This window comes from Hordeum vulgare, chromosome 2H (assembly GCF_904849725.1).
Source record: "Hordeum vulgare subsp. vulgare chromosome 2H, MorexV3_pseudomolecules_assembly, whole genome shotgun sequence".
Lineage (NCBI taxonomy): Eukaryota > Viridiplantae > Streptophyta > Magnoliopsida > Poales > Poaceae > Hordeum > Hordeum vulgare.
In genome coordinates this window covers 598,653,844-598,678,629 of record NC_058519.1, presented here as the reverse complement: position 1 = coordinate 598,678,629, position 24,786 = coordinate 598,653,844, and the positions used below count along the sequence as shown (strand labels likewise).

Below are 24,786 nucleotides of genomic sequence, written 5' to 3'. Positions count from 1 at the left end.
CAATTCATAAGTGACATGATATGGCCATCATCACGTGCTTCTTGATCTCCATCGCCAAAGCACCGGCACGATCTTCTTGTCACCGGCACCACACCATGATCTCCATCAACGTGTTGCCATCGGGGTTGTCGTGCTACTCATGCTATTACTACTAAAGCTACATCCTAGCAAAATAGTAAACGCATCTGCAAGCACAAACGTTAGTATAAAGACAACCCTATGGCTCCTGCCGGTTGCCGTACCATCGACGTGCAAGTCGATATTTCCATTACAACATGATCATCTCATACATCCAATATATCACATCACATCGTTGGCCATATCACATCACAAGCATACCCTGCAAAAACAAGTTAGACGTCCTCTAATTTTGTTGTTGCATGTTTTACGTGGTGACCATGGGTATCTAGTAGGATCGCATCTTACTTACGCAAACACCACAACGGAGATATATGAGTTGCTATTTAACCTCATCCAAGGACCTCCTCGGTCAAATCTGATTCAACTAAAGTTGGAGAAACCGACACTTGCCAGTCATCTTTGAGCAACGGAGTTACTCGTAATGATGAAACCAGTCACTCGTAAGCGTACGAGTAATGTCGGTCCAAGCCGCTTCAATCCAACAATACCGCGGAATCAAGAAAAGACTAAGGAGGGCAGCAAAACGCACATCACCGCCCACAAAAACTTTTGTGTTCTGCTCGAGAAGACATCTACGCATGAACCTAGCTCATGATGCCACTGTTGGGGAACGTCGCATGGGAAACAAAAAATTTCCTACGCGCACGAAGACCTATCATGGTGATGTCCATCTACGAGAGGGGATGAGTGATCTACATACCCTTGTAGATCATACAGCACAAGCGTTAGTGAACGCGGTTGATGTAGTGGAACGTCCTCAAGTCCCTCGATCTGCCCGGCGAAAAATCCCGCGATCAGTCCCACGATCTAGTACCGAACGGACGGCACCTCCGCGTTCAGCACACGTACAGCTCGACGATGATCTCGGCCTTCTTGATCCAGCAAGAGAGACGGAGAGGTAGAAGAGTTCTCCGGCAGCGTGATGGCGCTCCGGAGGTTGGTGATGACCTTGTCTCAGCACGGCTCCACCCAAGCTCCGCAGAAACGCGATATAGAGGAAAAACCGTGGAGGTATGTGGTCGGGCTGCCGTGGAAAAGTCGTCTCAAATCAGCCCTAAAACCTCCGTATATATAGGTGGGAGGGAGGGGACCTTGCCTTGGGGCTCAAGGAGCCCCAAGGGGGTCGGCCGAGTCCAAGGGGGGAGGACTCCCCCCCCCAAACCGAGTTGGACTTGGTTTGGTGGGAGGGAGTCCCCCTTCCTTCCCACCTCCTCCCTTTTTTTTCTTTTCTCTTGATTTTCTCTTCTTGGCGCATAGAGACCTTTTGGGCTGTCCCACCAGCCCCCTAAGGGCTGGTGTGCCACCCTCAAGGCCTATGGGCTTCCCCAGGGTGGGTTCCCCCCCCCCCCCCCGGTGAACTCCCGGAACCCATTCGTCATTCCCGGTACATTCCCGGTAACTCCGAAAACCTTCCGGTAATCAAATGAGGTCATCCTATATATCAATATTCATTTCCGGACTATTCCGGAAACCCTCGTGACGTTCGTGATCTCATCCGGGACTCCGAACAACATTCGGTAACCAACCATATAACTCAAATACGCATAAAACAACGTCGAACCTTAAGTGTGCAGACCCTGCGGGTTCGAGAACTATGTAGACATGACCCGAGAGACTCCTCGGTCAATATCCAATAGCGGGACCTGGATGCCCATACTGGATCCTACATATTCTACGAAGATCTTATCGTTTGAACCTCAGTGCCAAGGATTCTTATAATCCCGTATGTCATTCCCTTTGTCCTTCGGTATGTTACTTGCCCGAGATTCGATCGTCAGTATCCGTATACCTATTTCAATCTCGTTTACCGGCAAGTCTCTTTACTCGTTCCGTAATACAAGATCCCGCAACTTACACTAAGTTACATTGCTTGCAAGGCTTGTGTGTGACGTTGTATTACCGAGTGGGCCCCGAGATACCTCTCCGTCACACGGAGTGACAAATCCCAGTCTCGATCCATACTAACTCAATTAACACCTTCGGAGATACCTGTAGAGCATCTTTATAGTCACCCAGTTACGTTGCGACGTTTGATACACACAAAGCATTCCTCCGGTGTCAGTGAGTTATATGATCTCATGGTCATAGGAATAAATACTTGACACGCAGAAAACAGTAGCAACAAAATGACACGATCAACATGCTACGTCTATTAGTTTGGGTCTACTCCATCACGTGATTCTCCTAATGACGTGATCCAGTTATCAAGCAACAACACCTTGTTCATAATCAGAAGACACTGACTATCTTTGATCAACTGGCTAGCCAACTAGAGGCTTGCTAGGGACGGTGTTTTGTCTATGTATCCACACATGTAAATGAGTCTTCATTCAATACAATTATAGTATGGATAATAAACGATTATCTTGATACAGGAATTATAATAATAACTATATTTATTATTGCCTCTAGGGCATAATTCCAACATGATCAACTAGCTAGCCAACTAGAGGCTTGCTAGGGACAGTGTTTTGTCTATGCTTCCACACATGTATATAAGTCTTCATTCAATACAATTATAGCATGGATAATAAATGATTATCATGAACATAGAAATATAATAATAACTAATTTATTATTGCCTCTAGGGCATATTTCCAACAGTCTCCCACTTGCAGTAGAGTCAATAATCTAGTTCACATCACCATGTGATTCCAACGAATCCAACACCCATATAGTTATGGGGTCTGATCACGTCTTGCTCGTGAGAGAGGTTTTAGTCAACGGTTCTGAAACTTTCAGATCCGTGCGTTCTTTACAAATCTTTATGTCATCTTATAGATGCTGCTATACGAATCCGTTTCACTACTCATAGTTATTCGAATTAGTGTCAAAGCTTGCATCGACGTAACCCTTTACGACGAACTCTTTAACCACCTCCATAATCGAGAAAAATTCCTCAGTCTATTTAGTTACTAAGGATAACTTTGACCGATGATCAGTGATGCAATCCTGGATCAATCTGTGTACCTCTTAACAGACTTGCTGCAAGGCACACATCAGGTGCGATACTCAGCATGGCATACTTTTAGAGTCTACGGCTAAGGCATAGAAGACGACCTTCGTCTATTCTCTTTATTCTACCGGGGTCGGGTTTTGAGTCTTACTCAAATTCACACCTCACAACGCAACCAAGAACTCCTTTGTTGATCTATTTTGAACTCCTTCAAAAACTTGTCAAGGCATGGATCTTGTTGAAACTTCCATTAAGCGCTCTCGATCTATCTCCATAGATCTTTGATGCTCAACGTTCAAGTAGCGCAATCCAGGTACTCCTTTGAAAAACTCCTTTCAAACAACCTTTTATGCTTCACAGAAATTCTACATTACTTCGGATCAACAATATGTCAACCACATATACTTATCAGAAATTCTATAGTTCTCCCACTCACTTCTTTGGAAATACAAGTTTCTCATAAACCTTGTACAAACCCAAAATATTTGATCATCTCATCAAAGTGTATATTCCAACTCCGAGATGCTTGCACCAGTCCATTGAAGGATCGCTGGAGCTTGCATACTTGTTAGTATATTTAGGATCGACAAAACCTTCTGGTTGTATCACATACAATGTTTGCTCAAGGAAATCGTCGAGGAAACAATGTTTTGACATCCTATGTGCAATATTTCATAAATAATGCAGCAACTACTAACATAATTCTAACAGACTTTTAGCATCACTATGAGTGAGAAAGTCTCATCATAGTCAACTGTTTGATCTTGTCGGAAACATCTTTGCGACAAGTCGAGCTTTTCTTAATAGTGACTTATCACCATCATCGTCTGTCTTCCTTTTAAAGATCCATCTTTACTCAACAGTCCTATGACCATCAAGCAGTTCTTCCAAAGTATACACTTTGTTTTCATACATGGATCCTCTCTCGGATTTCATGGCTTCCAGCCATTTGTCGGAATCCGGGCCCACCATTGCTTTCTCCATAACTCGTAGGTTCACTGTTGCTCAACAACATTACCTCCAAGACACGGTTACCGTACCACTCTGCAGTAGTACGTGACCTTGTCAACCTACGAGGCTTGTAGTAACTTGATCCGATGCTCGATGATCACCATCATCAGCTTTCACTTCAATTGGTATAGGCGCCACAGGAACAACTTCCTGCGCCCTGCTACACACTGGTTGAAGTGATGGTTCAATAACCTCATCAAGTTCTACCACCCTCCCACTCAATTCTTTCGAGAGAAACCTTTCCTCGAGAAAGGATCCGTTTTAGAAACAAACACTTTTCTTTCGGATCTGAGATAGGAGATGTACCCAACTGTTTTGGATATCCTATGAAGATGCATTTATCCGCTTTGGGTTCGAGCTTATCAGACTGAAACTTTTCACATAAGTGTCGAAGCCCCAAACTTTCAAGAAACGACAGTTTAGATTTCTCTAAACCTCGATCTATACTGTGTCATCTCAACGGAAATACGTGGTGCCCTATTTAAAGTGAATGCGGTTGTCTCTAATGCATAATCCATAAACGATAGTGGTAATTCGATAAGAAACATCATAGCATGCACCATACCAAATAGTGCGTGGCTATGACGTTCAGACACATCATCACACTATGATGTTGCAGGTGGCATGAACTGCGAAACAATTTCCATATTGTCTTAACTGCGTACCAAAACTCGTAACTCAGATATTCATTTCTATGATCATATCTCAGACAGTTTATCCTCTTGTTAGGACGAACTTCACTCCGAAACAGAATTGAACTTTTCAATATTTCAGACTTGTGATTCATTAAGTAAATACTCTTGTATCTACTCAAATCGCCATTGAAGTAAGAACATAATGACATCCACTGCGTGCCTCAACACCCATTGGACTGCATACATCAAAATGTATCACTTCCAACAAGTTACTATCCTGTTTCATCTCAATGAAAACAAGGCCTTGCTCATGTGGTGTGATTTGAATGTCACTAGTGATTCAAAATCAAGTGAGTATAAAGATCCATCAGCATGGAGCCTCTTCATGCAATTTATACCAACATGACTCAAGCGGCAGTGCCACAAGTAAGTGGTACTATCATCATTACCTCGTATCTTTTGGCACCATTATCATGAACATGTGTAACACTACAATCGAGATTCAATAAACCATTGAAGGTGATTATTCAAGCAAATAGAGTAACCATTATTCTCTTTAAATGAATAATCGTATTGCAATAAACACGATCCAATCATGTTCATGCTTAACGCAAGCACCAAATAACAATTATTTAGGATTAACACCAATCCCGATGGTAGAGGGAGCGTGCGACGTTTGATCATATCAACCTTGGAAACACTTCCAACACGTATCGTCACCTCGCCTTTAGCTAGTCTCTGTTTATGCCGTAGCTTTCATTTCGTGTTACTAATCACTTAGCAACCGAACCGGTATCCAATACCCTCATGCTACTAGGAGTACTAGTAAAGTACACATCAACATCATGTATATCAAATATACTTCTTTCGACTTTTGCCAGCCTTCTTATCTACCAAGTATCTAGAGTTGCTCCGCCTCAGTGACTGTTCCCCTCATTACAGAAGCACTTAGTTTCGGGTTTGGGTTTAATCTTGGGTCTCTTCATTAGTGCAGCAATTGTTTTGCCGTTTCACGAAGTATCCCTTCTAGCCCTTGCCTTTCTTGAAACTTAGTGGTTTTACTAACCATCAACTATTGATGCTCCTTCTTGATTTCTACTTTTGTAGTGTCAAACATCGCGAATTGCTCAAGGATCATTGTATCTATCCTTGATATGTTATAGTTCATCACGAAGCTCTCACAGCTTGGTGGCAGTGACTTTGGAGAACCATCACTATCTCATCTGGAAGATTAACTCCCACTTGATTCAAGCGATTGTCGTACTCAGACAATCTGAGCACATGCTCAACGATTGAGCTTTTCTCCTTTACTTTGTGGACAAAGAATCTTGTCGGAGGTCTCGTACCTCTTAACAAGGGCACAAGCATGAAATCACAATTTCATCTCTTTAGAACATCACTTATGTTCCGTGACGTTTCAAAACGTCTTCGGCACCTTGCTTCTAAGCCATTAAGTATTTTGCACTGAACTATCGTGTAGTCATCAGAAACGTGTATGTCGGATGTTCACAGCATCCACAGACGACGCTCGAGGTGCAGCACACCAAGTGGTGTTGGAATTATGCCCTAGAGGCAATAATAAATGTATAGTTATTATTATAATTCCTGTATCAAGATAATAGTTTATTATCCATGCTATAATTGTATTGAATGAAGACTCATTTACATGTGTGGATACATAGACAAAACACCGTCCCTAGCATGCCTCTAGTTGGCTAGCCAGTTGATCAATGATAGTCAGTGTCTTCTGATTATGAACAAGGTGTTGTTGCTTGATAACTGGATCACGTCATTGGGAGAATCACGTGATGGACTAGACCCAAACTAATAGACGTAGCATGTTGATCGTGTCATTTTGTTGCTACTGTTTTCTGCGTGTCAAGTATTTATTCCTATGACCATGAGATCATATAACTCACTGACACCGGAGGAATGCTTTCTGTGTATCAAACATCGCAACGTAACTGGGTGACTATAAAGATGCTCTACAGGTATCTCCGAAGGTGTTAGTTGAGTTAGTATGGATCAAGACTGGGATTTGTCACTCCGTGTGACGGAGAGGTATCTCGGGGCCCACTCGGTAATGCAACATCACACACAAGCCTTGCAAGCAATGTAACTTAGTGTAAGTTGCGGGATCTTGTATTACGGAACGAGTAAAGAGACTTGCCGGTAAACGAGATTGAAATAGGTATGCGGATACTGACGATCGAATCTCGGGCAAGTAACATAACGAAGGACAAAGGGAATGACATACGGGATTATACGAATCCTTGGCACTGAGGTTCAAACGATAAGATCTTCGTAGGATATGTAGGATCCAATATGGGCATCCAGGTCCTGCTATTGGATATTGACCGAGGAGTCTCTCGGGTCATGTCTACATAGTTCTCGAACCCGCAGGGTCTGCACACTTAAGGTTCGACGTTGTTTTATGCGTATTTGAGTTATATGGTTGGTTACCAAATGTTGTTCGGAGTCCCGGATGAGATCACGAACGTCACGAGGGTTTCCGGAATGGTCCGGAAACGAAGATTGATATATAGGATGACCTCATTTGATTACCGGAAGGTTTTCGGAGTTACCGGGAATGTACCGGGAATGACGAATGGGTTCCGGGAGTTCACCGGGGGGGCAACCCACCCCGGGGAAGCCCATAGGCCTTGGGGGAGCCACACCAGCCCTTAGTGGGCTGGTGGGACAGCCCACAAGTGCCCAATGCGCCAAGAGAAGAAAAATCAAGAGGAAAGAAAAAAAAGGAAGGAGGTGGGAAGGAAGGGGGACTCCTCCCACCAAACCAAGTCCAACTCGGTTTGGGGGGGAGTCCTCCCCCCTTTGGCTCGGCCGACTCCTTGGGGGTCCTTGGACCCCAAGGTAAGGCCCCCCTCCCTCCTCCTATATATATGGAGCAATTAGGGCTGATTTGAGACGACTTTCTCACGGCTGCCCGACCACATACCTCCACGGTTTTTCCTCTAGATCGCGTTTCTGCGGAGCTCGGGCGGAGCCCTGCTGAGACAAGGTCATCACCAACCTCCGGAGCGCCGTCACGCTGCCGGAGAACTCTTCTACCTCTCCGTCTCTCTTGCTGGATCAAGAAGGCCGAGATCATCGTCGAGCTGTACGTGTGCTGAACGCGGAGGTGCCGTCCGTTCGGTACTAGATCGTGGGACTGATCGCGGGATTGTTCGCGGGGCGGATCGAGGGACGTGAGGACGTTCCACTACATCAACCGCGTTCTCTAACGCTTCTGCTGTACGGTCTACACGGGTACGTAGATCACTCATCCCCTCTCGTAGATGGACATCACCATGATAGGTCTTCGTGCGCGTAGGAAATTTTTTGTTTCCCATGCGACGTTCCCCAACAGTGGCATCATGAGCTAGGTTCATGCGTAGATGTCTTCTCGAGTAGAACACAAAAGGTTTTATGGGCGGTGATGTGCGCTTTGCTGCCCTCCTTAGTCCTTTCTTGATTCCGCGGTATTGTTGGATTGAAGCGGCTTGGACCGACATTACTCGTACGCTTACGAGAGACTGGTTTCATCGTTACGAGTAACCCCCTTTGCTCAAAGATGACTGGCAAGTGACGGTTTCTCCAACTTTAGTTGAATCGGATTTGACCGAGGAGGTCCTTGGATGAGGTTAAATAGCAACTCATATATCTCCGTTGTGGTGTTTGCGTAAGTAAGATGCGATCCTACTAGATACCCTTGGTCACCACGTAAAACATGCAACAACAAAATTAGAGAACGTCTAACTTGTTTTTGCAGGGTATGATTGTGATGTGATATGGCCAACGATGTGATGTGATATATTGGATGTATGAGATGATCATGTTGTAATAGAAATATCGACTTGCACGTCGATGGTACGGCAACCGGCAGGAGCCATAGGGTTGTCTTTATACTAACGTTTGTGCTTGCAGATGCGTTTACTATTTTGCTAGGATGTAGCTTTAGTAGTAATAGCATAAGTAGCACGACAACCCCGATGGCAACACGTTGATGGATGATCATGGTGTGGCGCCGGTGACAAGAAGATCGTGCCGGTGCTTTGGTGATGGAGATCAAGAAGCACGTGATGATGGCCATATCATGTCACTTATGAATTGCATGTGATGTTAATCCTTTTATGCACCTTATTTTGCTTAGTACGACGGTAGCATTATGAGGTGATCTCTCACTAAAATTTCAAGACGAAATTGTGTTCTCCCCGACTGTGCACCGTTGCTACAGTTCGTTGTTTCGAGACACCACGTGATGATCGGGTGTGATAGACTCAACGTTCACATACAACGGGTGCAAAACAGTTGCGCACGCAGAACACTTGGGTTAAGCTTGACGAGCCTAGCATGTGCAGACATGGCCTCGGAACACATGAGACCGAAAGGTCGATCATGAATCATATAGTTGATATGATTAGCATAGGGATGCTTACCACTGAAACTATACTCAACTCACGTGATGATCGGACTTGGGATAGTGTAAGTGGATCATGAACCACTCAAATGACTAGAGAGATGTACTTTTTGAGTGGGAGTTTAGCATATAATTTGATTAAGTTGAACTCTAATTATCTTGAACATAGTCTAAGTCCACTTTGAATATATTTGTGTTGTAGATCATGGCTCACGCGACTGTCATCCTGAATTTTAATACGTTCCTAGAGAAAGCTAAGTTGAAAGATGATGGAAGCAACTTTGTAGACTGGGCTCGTAATCTTAAGCTAATCTTACAAGCTGGGAAGAAGGATTATGTCCTTAATGCTGCGCTAGGGGATGAACCACCCACTACGGCTGATTAGGATGTTAAGAACGCTTGGTTAGCGCGTAAGGAGGACTACTCAATAGTTCAATGTGTAGTCTTGTATGGCTTAGAACCGGGACTTCAACGTCGCTTTGAGCGTCATGGAGCATTTGAGATGTTCCAGGAGTTGAAGTTTATCTTTCAGAAGAACGCCCGGATCGAGAGGTATGAGACCTCCGATAAATTCTATGCTTGCAGGATGGAGGAAAACTCGTCTGTCAGTGAACATGTGCTCAAAATGCCTGGGTACTCAAACCGTCTAGCTGAGCTGGGGATTGAACTCCCGCAAGAGGCTATCACTGACAGAATCCTTCAATCACTGCCGCCAAGCTATAAAGGCTTTGTGTTGAACTACAACATGCAAGGGATGAACAAGTCTCCCGGCGAGTTGTTTGCGATGCTGAAAGTCGCAGAGTCTGAACTCCGTAAAGAGCATCAAGTGTTGATGGTGAGCAAGACCACTAGTTTCAAGAGAAACGGCAAAGGCAAGAAGGGAAATTCGAAGAAGAGCGGCAAGCCTGTTGCCAATCCGCCGAAGAAACCCAAGGCTGGACCTAAGCCTGAAACAGAGTGCTTTTATTGCAAGGGTATGGGTCACTGGAAGCGCAATTGCCCCAAGTATTTGGCAGATAAGAAGGCGGGCAAAGAAAAATCAGGTATATTTGATATACATGTTATTGATGTGTACTTAACCGGCTCTCGTAGTAGTGCCTGGGTATTCGATACCGGTTCTGTTGCTCACATTTGCAACTCGAAACAGGAACTGCGGAATAGACGAAGGCTGGCGAAAGACGAAGTGACGATGCGCGTAGGAAATGGTTCCAAGGTTGATGCAATCGCCGTCGGCACAGTGTCACTTCAGCTACCATCGGGATTAGTGATGAACTTAAATCATTGTTATTTAGTGCCTGCGTTGAGCATGAACATTATATCTGGATCTTGTTTATTGCGAGACGGTTACTCTTTTAAGTCTGAGAATAATGGTTGTTCTATTTCTATGAGTAACATCTTTTATGGTCATGCACCGAATGTGAGAGGATTGTTCATATTGAATCTTGATAGCGATACGCATATACATAACATTGAGACCAAAAGAGTTAGAGTAAACAATGATAGCGCCATATTTTTGTGGCACTGCCGCTTGGGTCATATTGGTGTAAGGCGCATGAAGAAACTCCATACTGATGGACTTTTGGAGTCACTTGACTTTGATTCACTTGACACGTGCGAACCATGCCTCATGGGCAAGATGACTAAAACTCCGTTCTCCGGAACAATGGAGCGTGCAAGTGACTTGTTGGAAATCATACATACCGATGTGTGTGGTCCAATGAGCGTAGAGGCACACGGCGGATATCGTTATTTTCTCACCTTCACTGACGATTTGAGTAGATATGGTTATGTCTACTTGATGAAGCACAAGTCTGAAACATTTGAAAAGTTCAAGCAATTTCAGAGTGAAGTGGAAAATCATCGTAACAAGAAGATCAAGTTCCTGCGGTCTGATCGTGGGGGTGAATATCTGAGTTTCGAGTTTGGTACTCACTTAAGACAATGTGGAATTGTTTCACAGTTAACACCGCCTGGAACACCACAGCGTAATGGTGTGTCCGAACGTCGTAATCGTACTTTGTTAGAGATGGTGCGATGTATGATGTCTCTTACTGATTTGCCGTTATCATTTTGGGGTTATGCATTAGAAACAGCTGCATTCACTTTAAATAGGGCACCATCAAAATCCGTTGAGACGACACCATACGAACTATGGTATGGCAAAAGGCCAAAGTTGTCGTTTCTTGAGGTTTGGGGATGTGATGCTTATGTCAAAAAGCTTCAGCCTGAAAAGCTGGAACCCAAAGCGGAAAAATGCGTCTTCATAGGTTACCCAAAAGAGACAGTTGGGTACACCTTCTATCTCAAATCCGAGGGCAAAGTGTTTGTTGCTAAAAACGGAGCTTTTCTCAAGAAGGAGTTTCTCTCGAGAGAATTGAGTGGGAGGAAGATAGAACTTGACGAGGTTGTCGAACCTCTCATCCCTCTGGATGGTGGCGCAGGGCAAGGGGAAACCTCTGTCGTTGCGACACCGGTTGAGGAGGAAGTTAATGATGATGATCATGAAACTCCAGTTCAAGTTTCTGCTGAACCACGCAGGTCGACGAGATCACGGCTGCTCTAGAATGGTACGGTAATCCCGTCTTATCAATCATGTTGTTACACAACGATGAACCTGCGAATTATGAAGAAGCAATGGTGGGCCCAGATTCCAATAAATGGCTAGAAGCCATGAAATCCGAGATAGGATCCATGTATGAGAACAAAGTGTGGACTTTGGAGATACTGCCTGAGGGCCGCAAGGCTATTCAGAACAAATGGATCTTTAAGAAGAAGACGGACGCTGACGGTAATGTGACCGTTTATAAAGCTCGACTTGTGGCAAAGGGTTTTTCACAAGTTCCAGGAGTTGACTACGATGAGACTTTCTCACCCGTAGCGATGCTTAAGTCCGTCAGAATCATGTTAGCAATAGCTGCATTTTTCGATTATGAAATCTGGCATATGGATGTCAAAACGGCGTTCCTTAACGGTTTCCTTAAGGAAGAGTTGTATATGATGCAACCCGAAGGTTTTGTCGATCCTAAAAATGCTGACAAGGTGTGCAAGCTCCAGCGATCCATTTATGGACTGGTGCAAGCATCTCGGAGTTGGAACAAACGCTTTGATGAGGTGATCAAAGCATTTGGGTTTATACAAGTGGTTGGAGAATCTTGTATTTACAAGAAAGTGAGTGGGAGCTCTGTGGCGTTTCTAATATTATATGTGGATGACATATTACTGATTGGAAACAACGTAGAGCTTTTGGAGAGCATAAAAGGTTACTTGAATAAAAGTTTCTCTATGAAGGACCTAGGAGAAGCTGCTTACATTCTAGGCATTAAGATCTATAGGGATAGATCAAAACGCCTGATAGGACTTTCACAAAGCACATACCCTGATAAAGTTTTGAAGAGGTTCAAAATGGAACAGTCCAAGAAAGGGTTCTTGCCAGTGTTACAAGGTACGAGATTGAGTAAGACTCAGTGCCCAGCAACTGATGAAGATAGAGAGCATATGCGCTCCGTCCCCTATGCTTCAGCCATAGGTTCTATCATCTATGCAATGGTGTGCACTAGACCGGATGTTAGCCTGGCCATAAGTATGGCAGGAAGGTTCCAGAGTAATCCAGGAGTGGATCACTGGACAGCGGTCAAGAATATCCTGAAGTACCTGAAAAGGACTAAGGAGATGTTTCTCGTGTATGGAGGTGACGAAGAGCTCGCCGTAAAAGGTTACGTCGATGCAAGCTTTGACACAGATCCGGACGACTCTAAGTCGCAGACCGGATACGTATTTATTCTTAATGGGGGTGCGGTAAGCTGGTGCAGTTCCAAGCAAAGCGTCGTAGCAGATTCTACTTGTGAAGCAGAGTACATGGCTGCCTCGGAGGCGGCTAAGGAGGGTGTCTGGATGAAGCAGTTCATGACGGATCTTGGAGTGGTGCCAAGTGCACTGGATCCAATAACCTTGTTCTGTGACAACACTGGTGCCATTGCCTTAGCAAAGGAACCAAGGTTTCACAAGAAGACCAGACACATCAAACGACGCTTCAACCTCATCCGCGACTACGTCGAGGAGGAGGACGTAAATATATGCAAAGTGCACACGGATCTGAATGTAGCAGACCCGCTGACTAAACCTCTTCCACGGCCAAAACATGATCGACACCAGAACTGTATGGGTGTTAGATTTATTACAATGTAATTCACATGATGATGTGAGGGCTAGATTATTGACTCTAGTGCAAGTGGGAGACTGTTGGAATTATGCCCTAGAGGCAATAATAAATGTATAGTTATTATTATAATTCCTGTATCAAGATAATAGTTTATTATCCATGCTATAATTGTATTGAATGAAGACTCATTTACATGTGTGGATACATAGACAAAACACCGTCCCTAGCATGCCTCTAGTTGGCTAGCCAGTTGATCAATGATAGTCAGTGTCTTCTGATTATGAACAAGGTGTTGTTGCTTGATAACTGGATCACGTCATTGGGAGAATCACGTGATGGACTAGACCCAAACTAATAGACGTAGCATGTTGATCGTGTCATTTTGTTGCTACTGTTTTCTGCGTGTCAAGTGTTTATTCCTATGACCATGAGATCATATAACTCACTGACACCGGAGGAATGCTTTCTGTGTATCAAACGTTGCAACGTAACTGGGTGACTATAAAGATGCTCTACAGGTATCTCCGAAGGTGTTAGTTGAGTTAGTATGGATCAAGACTGGGATTTGTCACTCCGTGTGACGGAGAGGTATCTCGGGGCCCACTCGGTAATGCAACATCACACACAAGCCTTGCAAGCAATGTAACTTAGTGTAAGTTGCGGGATCTTGTATTACGGAACTAGTAAAGAGACTTGCCGGTAAACGAGATTGAAATAGGTATGCGGATACTGACGATCGAATCTCGGGCAAGTAACATACCGAAGGACAAAGGGAATGACATACGGGATTATACGAATCCTTGGCACTGAGGTTCAAACGATAAGATCTTCGTAGGATATGTAGGATCCAATATGGGCATCCAGGTCCCGCTATTGGATATTGACCGAGGAGTCTCTCGGGTCATGTCTACATAGTTCTCGAACCCGCAGGGTCTGCACACTTAAGGTTCGACGTTGTTTTATGCGTATTTGAGTTATATGGTTGGTTACCGAATGTTGTTCGGAGTCCCGGATGAGATCACGGACGTCACGAGGGTTTCCGGAATGGTCCGGAAACGAAGATTGATATATAGGATGACCTCATTTGATTACCGGAAGGTTTTCGGAGTTACCGGGAATGTACCGGGAATGACGAATGGGTTCCGGGAGTTCACCGGGGGGGGCAACCCACCCCGGGGAAGCCCATAGGCCTTGGGGGAGCCACACCAGCCCTTAGTGGGCTGGTGGTACAGCCCACAAGTGCCCAATGCGCCAAGAGAAGAAAAATCAAGAGGAAAGAAAAAAAAAGGAAGGAGGTGGGAAGGAAGGGGGACTCCTCCCACCAAACCAAGTCCAACTCGGTTTGGGGGGGAGTCCTCCCCCCTTTGGCTCGGTCGACTCCTTGGGGGTCCTTGGACCCCAAGGCAAGGCCCCCCCTCCCTCCTCCTATATATATGGAGCAATTAGGGCTGATTTGAGACGACTTTCTCACGGCTGCCCGACCACATACCTCCACGGTTTTTCCTCTAGATCGCGTTTCTGCGGAGCTCGGGCGGAGCCCTGCTGAGACAAGGTCATCACCAACCTCCGGAGCGCCGTCACGCTGCCGGAGAAATCTTCTACCTCTCCGTCTCTCTTGCTGGATCAAGAAGGCCGAGATCATCGTCGAGCTGTACGTGTGCTGAACGCGGAGGTGTCATCCGTTCGGTACTAGATCGTGGGACTGATCGTGGGATTGTTCGCGGGGCGGATCGAGGGACGTGAGGACGTTCCACTACATCAACCGCGTTCTCTAACGCTTCTGCTGTACGGTCTACAAGGGTACGTAGATCACTCATTCCCTCTCGTAGAGGGACATCACCATGATAGGTCTTCGTGCGCGTAGGAAAATTTTTGTTTCCCATGCGACGTTCCCCAACAAGTGGTGCATTAAGGACATAAGCCTTCTACGCAGCAACGAGGACAATCCTCTGCAAAGTTTGCTACTATCAACTTTCAACTAAATTTTCTCTAGGAACATATAAAAACAGTAGAGATATAGCGCAAGCTACATCGTAATTCACAAAGACCATTATACTATGTTCATGACAATTAGTTCAATTAATCATATTACTTAAGAACTCCCACTCAAAAAGTACATCTCTCTAGTCATTTGAGTGGTACATGATCCAAATCCACTATCTCAAGTCCGATCATCACGTGAGTCGAGAATAGTTTCAGTGGTAAGCATCTCTATGCTAATCATATCTACTATATGATTCATGCTCGACCTTTCGGTCACATGTGTTCCGAGGCCATGTCTGCACATGCTAGGCTCGTCAAGCTTAACCCGAGTGTTCCGCGTGTGCAACTGTTTTGCACCCGTTGTATGTGAACGTTGAGTCTATCACACCCGATCATCACATGGTGTCTCGAAATGAAGAAATGTCGCAATGGTGCACAGTCGGGGAGAACACAATTTCGTCTTGAAATTTTAGTGAGAGATCACCTCATAATGCTACCGTCGTTCTAAGCAAGATAAGGTGCATAAAGGATTAACATCACATGCAATTCATAAGTGACATGATATGGCCATCATCATGTGCTTCTTGATCTCCATCACCAAAGCACCGGCACGATCTTCTTGTCACAGGCGTCACACCATGATCTCCATCAACGTGTCGCCATCGGGATTGTCGTGGTACTCATGCTATTACTACTAAAGCTACGTCCTAGCAATTATAGTAAACGCATCTGCAAGCACAAACGTTAGTTTAAAGACAACCCTATGGCTCCTGCCGGTTGCCGTACCATCGACGTACAAGTCGATATTAACTATTACAACATGATCGTCTCATACATCCAATATATCACATCACATCGTTGGCCATATCACATCACAAGCATACCCTGCAAAAACAAGTTAGCCGTCCTCTAATTGTTGTTGCATGTTTTACGTGGTGACCATGGGTATCTAGTAGGATCGCATCTTACTTACGCAAACACCACAACGGAGATATATGAATTGCTATTTAACCTCATCCAAGGACCTCCTCGGTCAAATTCGATTCAACTAAAGTTGGAGAAACCGACACTCGCCAGTCATCTTTGAGCAACGGGGTTACTCGTAGCGATGAAACCAGTCTCTCGTAAGCGTACGAGTAATGTCGGTCCAAGCCGCTTCAATCCAACAATACCGCGGAATCAAGAAAGGACTAAGGAGGGCAGCAAAGCGCACATCACCGCCCACAAAACCTTTTGTGTTCTACTCGACAAGACATCTACGCATGAACCTAGCTCATGATGCCACTGTTGGGGAACGTCGCATGGCAAACAAAAAATTTCCTACGCGCACGAAGACCTATCATGGTGATGTCCATCTACGAGAGGGGATATTCGATCTACGTACCCTTGTAGATCGCACAACAGAAGCGTTAAGAAACGCGGTTGATGTAGTGGAACGTCCTCACGTCCCTCGATTCGCCCCGCGAACCGTCCCTCGATCCGCCCCGCGAACTAGTGCCGAACGGACGGCACCTCCGCGTTCAGCACACGTACAGCTCGACGATGATCTCGGCCTTCTTGATCCAGCAAGAGAGATGGATAGGTAGATGAGTTCTCCGGCAGCGTAACAGCGCTCCGGAGGTTGGTGATGATCTTATCTCGGCAGGGCTCCGCCCGAGCTTTGCAGAAACGCGATCTAGAGGAAAAACCGTGGAGGTATGTGGTCGGGCTGCCATGGCAAAGTTGTCTCAAATCAGCCCTAAAACCTCCATATATATAGGTGGGAGAGGGGGGGCCTTGCCTTGAGGCTCAAGGAGCCCCAAGGGGGTCGGCCGAGCCAAGGGGGGTAGTCCTCCCCTTCCAAACCGAATCCAACTAGGTTTGGAAGGAGGAGTCCTTCCCCTTTTTCCCACCTCCTCTTTTTTTTCCTTTTTTCTTTGATTTTCTTCCTATGGCGCATAGGGCCTTCTTGGGCTGTCCCACCAGCCCACTAAGGGCTGGTGCGCCACCCCCAAGGCCTATGGGCTTCCCGGGGGTGGGTTGCCCCCCCGGTGAACACCCGGAACCCATTCGTCATTCCCGGTAACTCCGAAAACCTTCCGTTAATCAAATGAGGTCATCCTATATATCATTCTTCGTTTCCGGACCATTTCGGAAACCCTCGTGACGTCCGTGATCTCATCCGGGACTCCGAACAACATTCGGTAACCAACCATATAACTCAAATACGCATAAAACAACGTCGAACCTTAAGTGTGCAGACCCTGCGGGTTCGAGAACTATGCAGACATGACCCGAGTGACTCCTCGGTCAATACCCAATAGCGGGACCAAGGATTCATATAATCCCGTATGCCATTCCCTTTGTCCTTCGGTATGTTACTTGCCAGAGATTCGATCGTCAGTATCCGCATACCCTTTTCAATCTCGTTTACCGGCAAGTCTCTTTACTCGTTCCGTAATACAAGATCCCGCAACTTACACTAAGTCACATTGCTTGCAAGGCTTGTGTGTGATGTTGTATTACCGAGTGGGCCCCGAGATACCTCTCCGTCACACGGAGTGACAAATCCCAGTCTCGATCCATATTAACTCAACGAACACCTTCGGAGATACCTGTAGAGCATATTTATAGTCACCCAGTTACGTTGTGACGTTTGATACACATAAAGCATTCCTCCGGTGTCAGTGAGTTATATGATCTCATGGTCATAGGAACAAATACTTGACACGCAGAAAACAGTAGCAACAAAATGACACGATCAACATGCTACGTCTTATTAGTTTGGGTCTAGTCCATCACGTGATTCTTCTAATGACGTGATCCATTTATCAAGCAACAACACCTTGTATATAATCAGAAGACCCTGACTATCTTTGATCAACTGGCTAGCCAACTAGAGGCTTTCTAGGGACAGTGTTTTGTCTATGCATCCACACATGTATATAAGTCTTCATTCAATACAATTATAGCATGGATAATAAACGATTATCATGAACAAAGAAATATAATAATAACTAATTTATTATTGCCTCTAGGGCATATTTCCAACATCAGGGGCCGCGTCCGGCGCGTTCAGGATCAGCTCCGACGCGTTGGGCGCCGCCTCGGCCCTGGGGGAGTCAGGGATCGTCTCCAGATCCACCGGCGCCGAGGCATCCGGCTCGGAGGGCTTTGCCCCCTCGGCCCTTGGGGCGTGCCTTGAAGCCGCTTCACTAGCTGGCTCCTCTGCGCGAGCATGCGCGGAGGGGTCATGTCTAGCCTTCGCACGCTTCTCCGTCGGCTTCTCGGCCCGGCTGGGGCGGGACTGGCCCACGGCTGTCTTCCCCACGACCATGTCCCACCGGCGCTTGGATTGCGTCTCAAGCTCCCTCTGGGCAGCATTAGCTGCTGCCCAGCCAGCACGCTCGGCTGCGGAGGCGGTGTCTTCCTCCACATCCTCCGCCTCCCTGTCAAGCGAAGATTTAAGAAACGAAGCTTCCCACAAGATAAGCGAAGATAAGGGGGAGGGAATCTTACCCCGCGACCATAGGCACCAGCCTCCGGCCAGCGCCGCGACGCTTCTTGACGCCACCGGCCCGTGCTCCGGCTGGAGGTCCCGGTGCCGGCCACTTAGGAGTCGGCCTGGATGATGTTGCACCCTTGCCCTTCCTCCCGCCCGCCTCGTCGACGTCTGTTGGCCCGGCCCTTTGACGCCAGCCGCGCGTCAATGGCGGGCTGGTGACCTCCTCCACCCCGTCGGAGTCCTCCTCGAAGGCTGCACCAGAAAAGAATGAGGGAGTCTCGTCGTCATCCGTCCAGTCTGCGACGGAGGGCCGTGGGTACTCACCAGACGGCTTTGTCCCCTCCGACTCCAGGGGGTTCTCTGAGCCTGCGGAGGAGTCCGAGCGGGATTCGATCATGCCCTCGTCCTCAATCGCCAAGGCATCGGACATATCCACGTCGAGAGCGGGCGGACGGAGGGACCCCTGCAGACTCTCGAACAACTGCGAAAAAGGATTCAATCGCCGGCTCAGCAAGACGACCAGCTGCAAGACAAACAATGAAGAACAAAGACGACACTTACCATTGGAGCGGATGGGACCTGTTGAAGGGGGTCATCCCCCACGACCATTCCCCGCCGTCGTCCATGCGAGCGATGGAGATCAGGTTCACCCTGCGTGCTGCCGCGCCGAGGGTGAACCTCTTGGTGGACAGTCTGCAGGGATCATGTCGGCCTCTCATCTGGCAGACCAGGTGTGGCCGCCTCTGCAGCAGCAGGATCCGGCGGGTCACCATAGTGGTGAGCAGGTCGTGGCCGAGGAGGCCGTTCTTCTCCAAGGTCTCGAGGTGGGCGCAGATCAGCGCCACCTCGAGAATCGGCTTGGGGGTCTTTGTCGCCCAGTTCAACCGCGTTGGTGGGTCGATGTTGAACGGGGGCATGTTGAGGGCGTCATGGGCGGGGTCGGCGTTCTTCACATAGAAGAAGCCCTTCTGCCACTGCTTGATGGATTCCTGCAGTGGCATCTGGGGGAAGCCCGACTTCGAGCGGTGATGCACCAGCGCGGCTCCGCACGGCGTCATCGGGCGTGGTCCCTTGAGCTTCTCCACCTCGTACTTCTCCATGGCGATGGATTGCTGCTTGAAGAAGAACAAGTTGCGCCACAAATCGACGCGGGGCTCGATCCCCACAAAGCCCTCGCACAGGATCACGAAAGCCAACGGCTGTAGTATGGCGTTCGGCGCCAGGTGATGCGGCTGCATGCCAAAGAAGCGAAGCCACTCGGAGAACAAGGCGCTGGCCGAAAGCCTGAAGCCCCGGTAGAAGTGCTCGGTGAAAACCATGACCTCTCCCACGACAGGTGTGGGAGCGGTCTCGGCGCCAGGGAGTTGCACCAGCACCTGGGAGGCTGGGGGCAGCAGTCGGTGATGTCGGAGCGCCTCGATATGCTCCTCGCCGACCTCGCTGCCCACCAGGCTCCCTGCGATGAGGACCTTTTCGAAGAAGAGCCGTCGGCCATGGCTGCGGGCGGCTGAAACTCGAAGGGGTTGGTGGCTTGGCGGCGACAAGGGCAAGGAAGAGGAAGACGAGCTCTTTCTCTCTGGGCTCAGGGAGGAATAGAGCGTGGATGTGGGGCGAGAAGGGGGACGAATGGCCTCCTCGTAACCCCCGCATCCCATTTAAACCCCACGAAGCGTCATGGGGAGGGGATCCGGTGCGCGCGGGACCCCCACTAACCTCCTGTATTACGGACGATAGCGCTTCCCTAAGCCCAACCATCGCGGAGTAAATCCACAGAGGATCTCTCGCGCGGAGGCCGAGGGGGCGTCGTGGCGGGACCCAGGGCCCGGTCCCGTCACCAGTAATCACCATCATTATGACAGGCGGGGCCTGGCACGTGGCGCCCTTTGGGCGACCTAAGACGAAGCCGAGGCGTCGCTTCGAAGCCAGCCGGTTTTGGAGCCGGCGCTCCTCGTCACGAATGGCGGCAAAAATACCAAGACAAAACATCAAGCCGGTGAGGCCGCCCGCTCGCAGGCGGCAGGCCTCCCCAGCTTCGGGGACTACTGTCGGGGGGATAACCCCGGGGTAGGCTCATCAAGCCTCCTCCTTCATTTCCAGCTCAAAGGACATGAACAAATATAGTTTCCTAAGGCCCAAGTCCTCTGGACGGCTAGGCTGCGCCTACCGGATGGAGGACGAGGCGGCCATCTCTTTGGCCGGTCAGGCAACCCCTGCCGGCTAGATTCGAGGCGGTTACCTCTTCCGAGCCGGCCTGGTCCAGCCAGCCGGCTAGGAACGAGGCGGCCGTGCCCAAGCCGGCTGAGCAAGCATGCCAGCCGGCCAAGGATCACCAGTCACATCAGATCATAGGTCAGGATGAGACCTTACGATTAAAGGTGGCTACGCGTCAGCAAAGGTACAGGATCGGAGCGCCCGGCAGGTACGAGTGTCGGCGGCTGCGCCGCTGACCTACCCCGCTCGATCCATCACCTAGCATAGTGTTGGACCGTCACACTCCCACTCCATTACTGCACTCGGCGTGGGGAACAGTGAAGGTGGTCGTACTACTTGCCCATGACGAATCTCGCTAGACGACGCTCGACATGCAACGCGTGATCGGCGTCAACCTTACGCGAGAGATCCATTGGCCAGCCGACGGGTCCCACGGCCAATCGAGACCATATAGCCGGCCGGCCCCTCTAGCGACAAGACAAGACTCTCGTGGGCCCCTGGTCAGCCGGCGAGGCTGTCAGCCGGGCCCCACTATTGTACCCTTTATCCATATTGTAGGCCGGGGGGTTCGCCTATAAACCCCCCCGGTCGCCCTCCATGCAGGGGGGGTGATGATTCCACGGACGAACAACACTACACACTCACCAACCACATAGAGAGAGGGAGAGACGAGACGGCTACACCCCTCGTCCTCCTCCCAACACAGCTCCAGGAGCAACCCTGTAATCTGTTCATACACATCAAACACTCCGGCAGGACTAGGGGTCTTATCTCTACGGAGAGCCCTGAACCTGGGTACATCGTGTGTTCCATGCTTGTACCAACCTCGTTCCCAGCGCCCACCTTTGTCCCTTTGGTTCTCACCGACTTTAGCCTACCTATGACATATGTTGTGAGTATTCACCGACACCCCCATTTCTTCTCTTTATTTGAATCTTCTTTCCTTCTCTTATCCATTTCCTCCATCTCAAGGGACTCCAATAATTATCTCTTAACTGAACCAAAACTTGTAACTATATGTTTAGGAAGGCACACCATCTGAGGAAGGATGGTTTCCTCTTCACCTTCAGAATCAGCCACTTCAATCTTCCTCAGCTGGGCAGAGCAGTAATCCATGTGAGAACCAATGTCCATATCTTGATTCAGTTCCTCAAGTTCCTCCTCAGATGTCTCCATTTGAGCAACAGGAGTTTTGCATTGAGCATCCACCGGAAACTGCTCATGTATCTCATTCATCAGCATCTCAGGATGAAAGCTGGCAGCAGATGTGCAGTCCACTTCCACCTTGTTCCCAGAACCAACACTTTTGCCCTTGGAGAAAATTGCTTTATCTAATTCATCTATAGGTTCATCAGCATCCCCATCCATATACTCCTTAGTCTGATCAAACTCTTCATCCCCTTTATCTTCATCTTCAACATCCAAATCAGGGTCATCCCCATCTCCCTCAGAACCCTCTCATTCTTGATCAAATCCTTCCACAGTAAAGAACAAGATGTACAACTTCTTTTTCATCTTCACCAATCTCTCATATGGAATCTTGGTTGGGTCTCTACAAGCTACCTTGATTCTGACTTTTTCATAAAAGCTCTTGAAAATTCCATTCCAGCCCACATCAACCAGGATACCAAAGCAGGAGGCTATTTGGGCAAAAACCTTCCATGCACACCATCTTGGGGGAATGCCCTTCACTTGGATCCACACTTCAGTCAGCTCACCATAAGGTTCCAGCATCCCAGCACATTCACATATCTTAACAGAAACTCCATCAATGGGAAGATCAAAGGCAGGAAATTCAATGAGTCATCCACTTTCTTCCAAGGTGGGAATCGCAACATAAACTTTTTTTTCTTCTAATTCCCTAACTTACCAAGGCCACTCTTTTACTTTACAGAATATCCCATTTAGTTGCACCATCAGATCAGAAGCAGAAACCTCTCCTTTGAGCACCTTCAAGACTGCACAATTTTTGTAGTTCAACCAGTTGGACTCAGCTGCCACAGGAATATCAATATGATAAAATTCCAGTCCCACTCCTGCACTACCAAAGTACTCAACAGTGGGTTGTAGTCTCCAATCCTCTTAGGTACGCGCCCCTGCGCCTCTATTTTTGAAAAAAGTTTGGAGCATTTATACTTTATTCTTTAACTTTATGTAATCTGCAACCACTCATAGCGAAACTGTTTGTTTTGGTAATCATTTCATTGCAAGGCATTTAAAGAAATTAAGTGTGTTACTTTAATGTATATTATTGTTTTTTTGTGGGGTTATGTGTATTCTCGCTTGATAAGCACATGTACATGATTTGCAAAAAGAAAAACATGTATGTGATTTTTCCAAAAACAAAAAACACATGTATGCGATGAGCAAGTAGACACCGGGACATTTTCGTCCTAGGTCCGCCCCTGCTTTTCGCTCGCATAATAGTGCAATCACAAACAACATCAACACCGCCACTGGTTGCGACTTGACCACGAACTTGCAGGAAATTCCACAACTGCAAAATGTCCAAGTGAATGTTGACAAGCAGTCTGGGGCAAAAAAGAAGGACACTGGCTATATATGTGACAAGCAGTATATTTTTCCAGAGGAATCTAAAAGGGAAGTATATTTTTCCAGAGAAGAAATTCAATGCTCACGTAGACACTGGCCCATTTCTGTTTCTGCACAGTTCTCTGGGCTGGGCCCGGTCCATAACTGTGGAGCTCTCATCGGGCTGGCCCATTTATCCTAGAGAAGCCGCGCGCGGTGGAGATTAGTACCACCTCGCCTGCCCAGTCGAGCTGCCAGCGGAGGGACGCTATATAAGGAGCTCCAGTGCGTCCAAGTTTCGGCACGCAGCTGCGCGGTGGGCACATAGCGAACTATTCTTTCGCCTTTTACTAAAGAATACCGTGTGTACGCCGCACATAGCAGCATACGCTAATTTTTAAAGGGATCCTCCTACTGCAGGAGGGCCCCACAATACTCAAGCACAAATATCAGACCAAGGTCTTGGCGGATTTTCTGCACACAAATTTTTCAGTTAAGACTGACTGTTAGCGAACAAAGTTGAGGTTGCTAATCTTCAGAACTCGTGAGGCCGCTCTTCCGTGGATTTTAGCCTTGATCACATCCGGGCGTGGCAGATTTTTTTTTCTTTCTGATTTCAGTGCTACCAATCTTCAGCAGTCCTGAAGCAATTATGTTGCAGTTTCAACATAAAGGAACCACTGTATTGTTGGAGCATCAATAACCAGATCAAATTTGCTGACTGAAGTCCTCGAACGATGTCCGGAGCAGAGCTTCTGAGAGCATCTCCAACAGCCGCGCTCAACTAGCGCCGCGCCGCAAATTAAGCCGTTTTAGCGCGCGCGCAACGCGGCGGGTGGCTCCAGCGAACGCGCAAAAACGGCGCACGCGGCATATGCAGTTCAACGCGCTGGCCGAAACGCAATCGCGCGTCGCTTATTTGCTACGCCCGCTCCTGCGCGCTGGACTCTCTCACTTCCACCCCCATCCGGCCGCGCCGCCGTCGCCGCCCGCGCCCCCCGACGACCGTTCAGGCGCTTCCCCGACCTATCCCCGCGCTGCCGCACTTCCGCCCCACCCCCTCCTAGTCTCGCCGGCCCTCGCGCGCCTCCGTCGTCCAAGGAACAGCGTCCGAGCGCTCGCTGCCGTGCCGCGCCCGCAAGGTGTTCAACGACAAAGAGCATGATTTCTGCATTCGACATTGTATTGTTCATGAATTATTGGTTGTGTTTATTGCATTATTTGTTATACTGAACGATAAACTATTTGTTTGAG

At 47.8% G+C, this 24,786-nt stretch overlaps 1 non-coding gene across 1 annotated transcript; it reads left to right on the top strand.

Annotated features, from left to right (window-relative positions):
* Positions 1 to 23,839: 23,839 nt before the first annotated feature.
* On the top strand, positions 23,840 to 23,958 carry LOC123433645. The gene has a single exon (XR_006624984.1). It is a non-coding gene; the product is annotated as a U5 spliceosomal RNA (small nuclear RNA).
* The last annotated feature ends 828 nt before the right edge of the window (positions 23,959 to 24,786 follow it).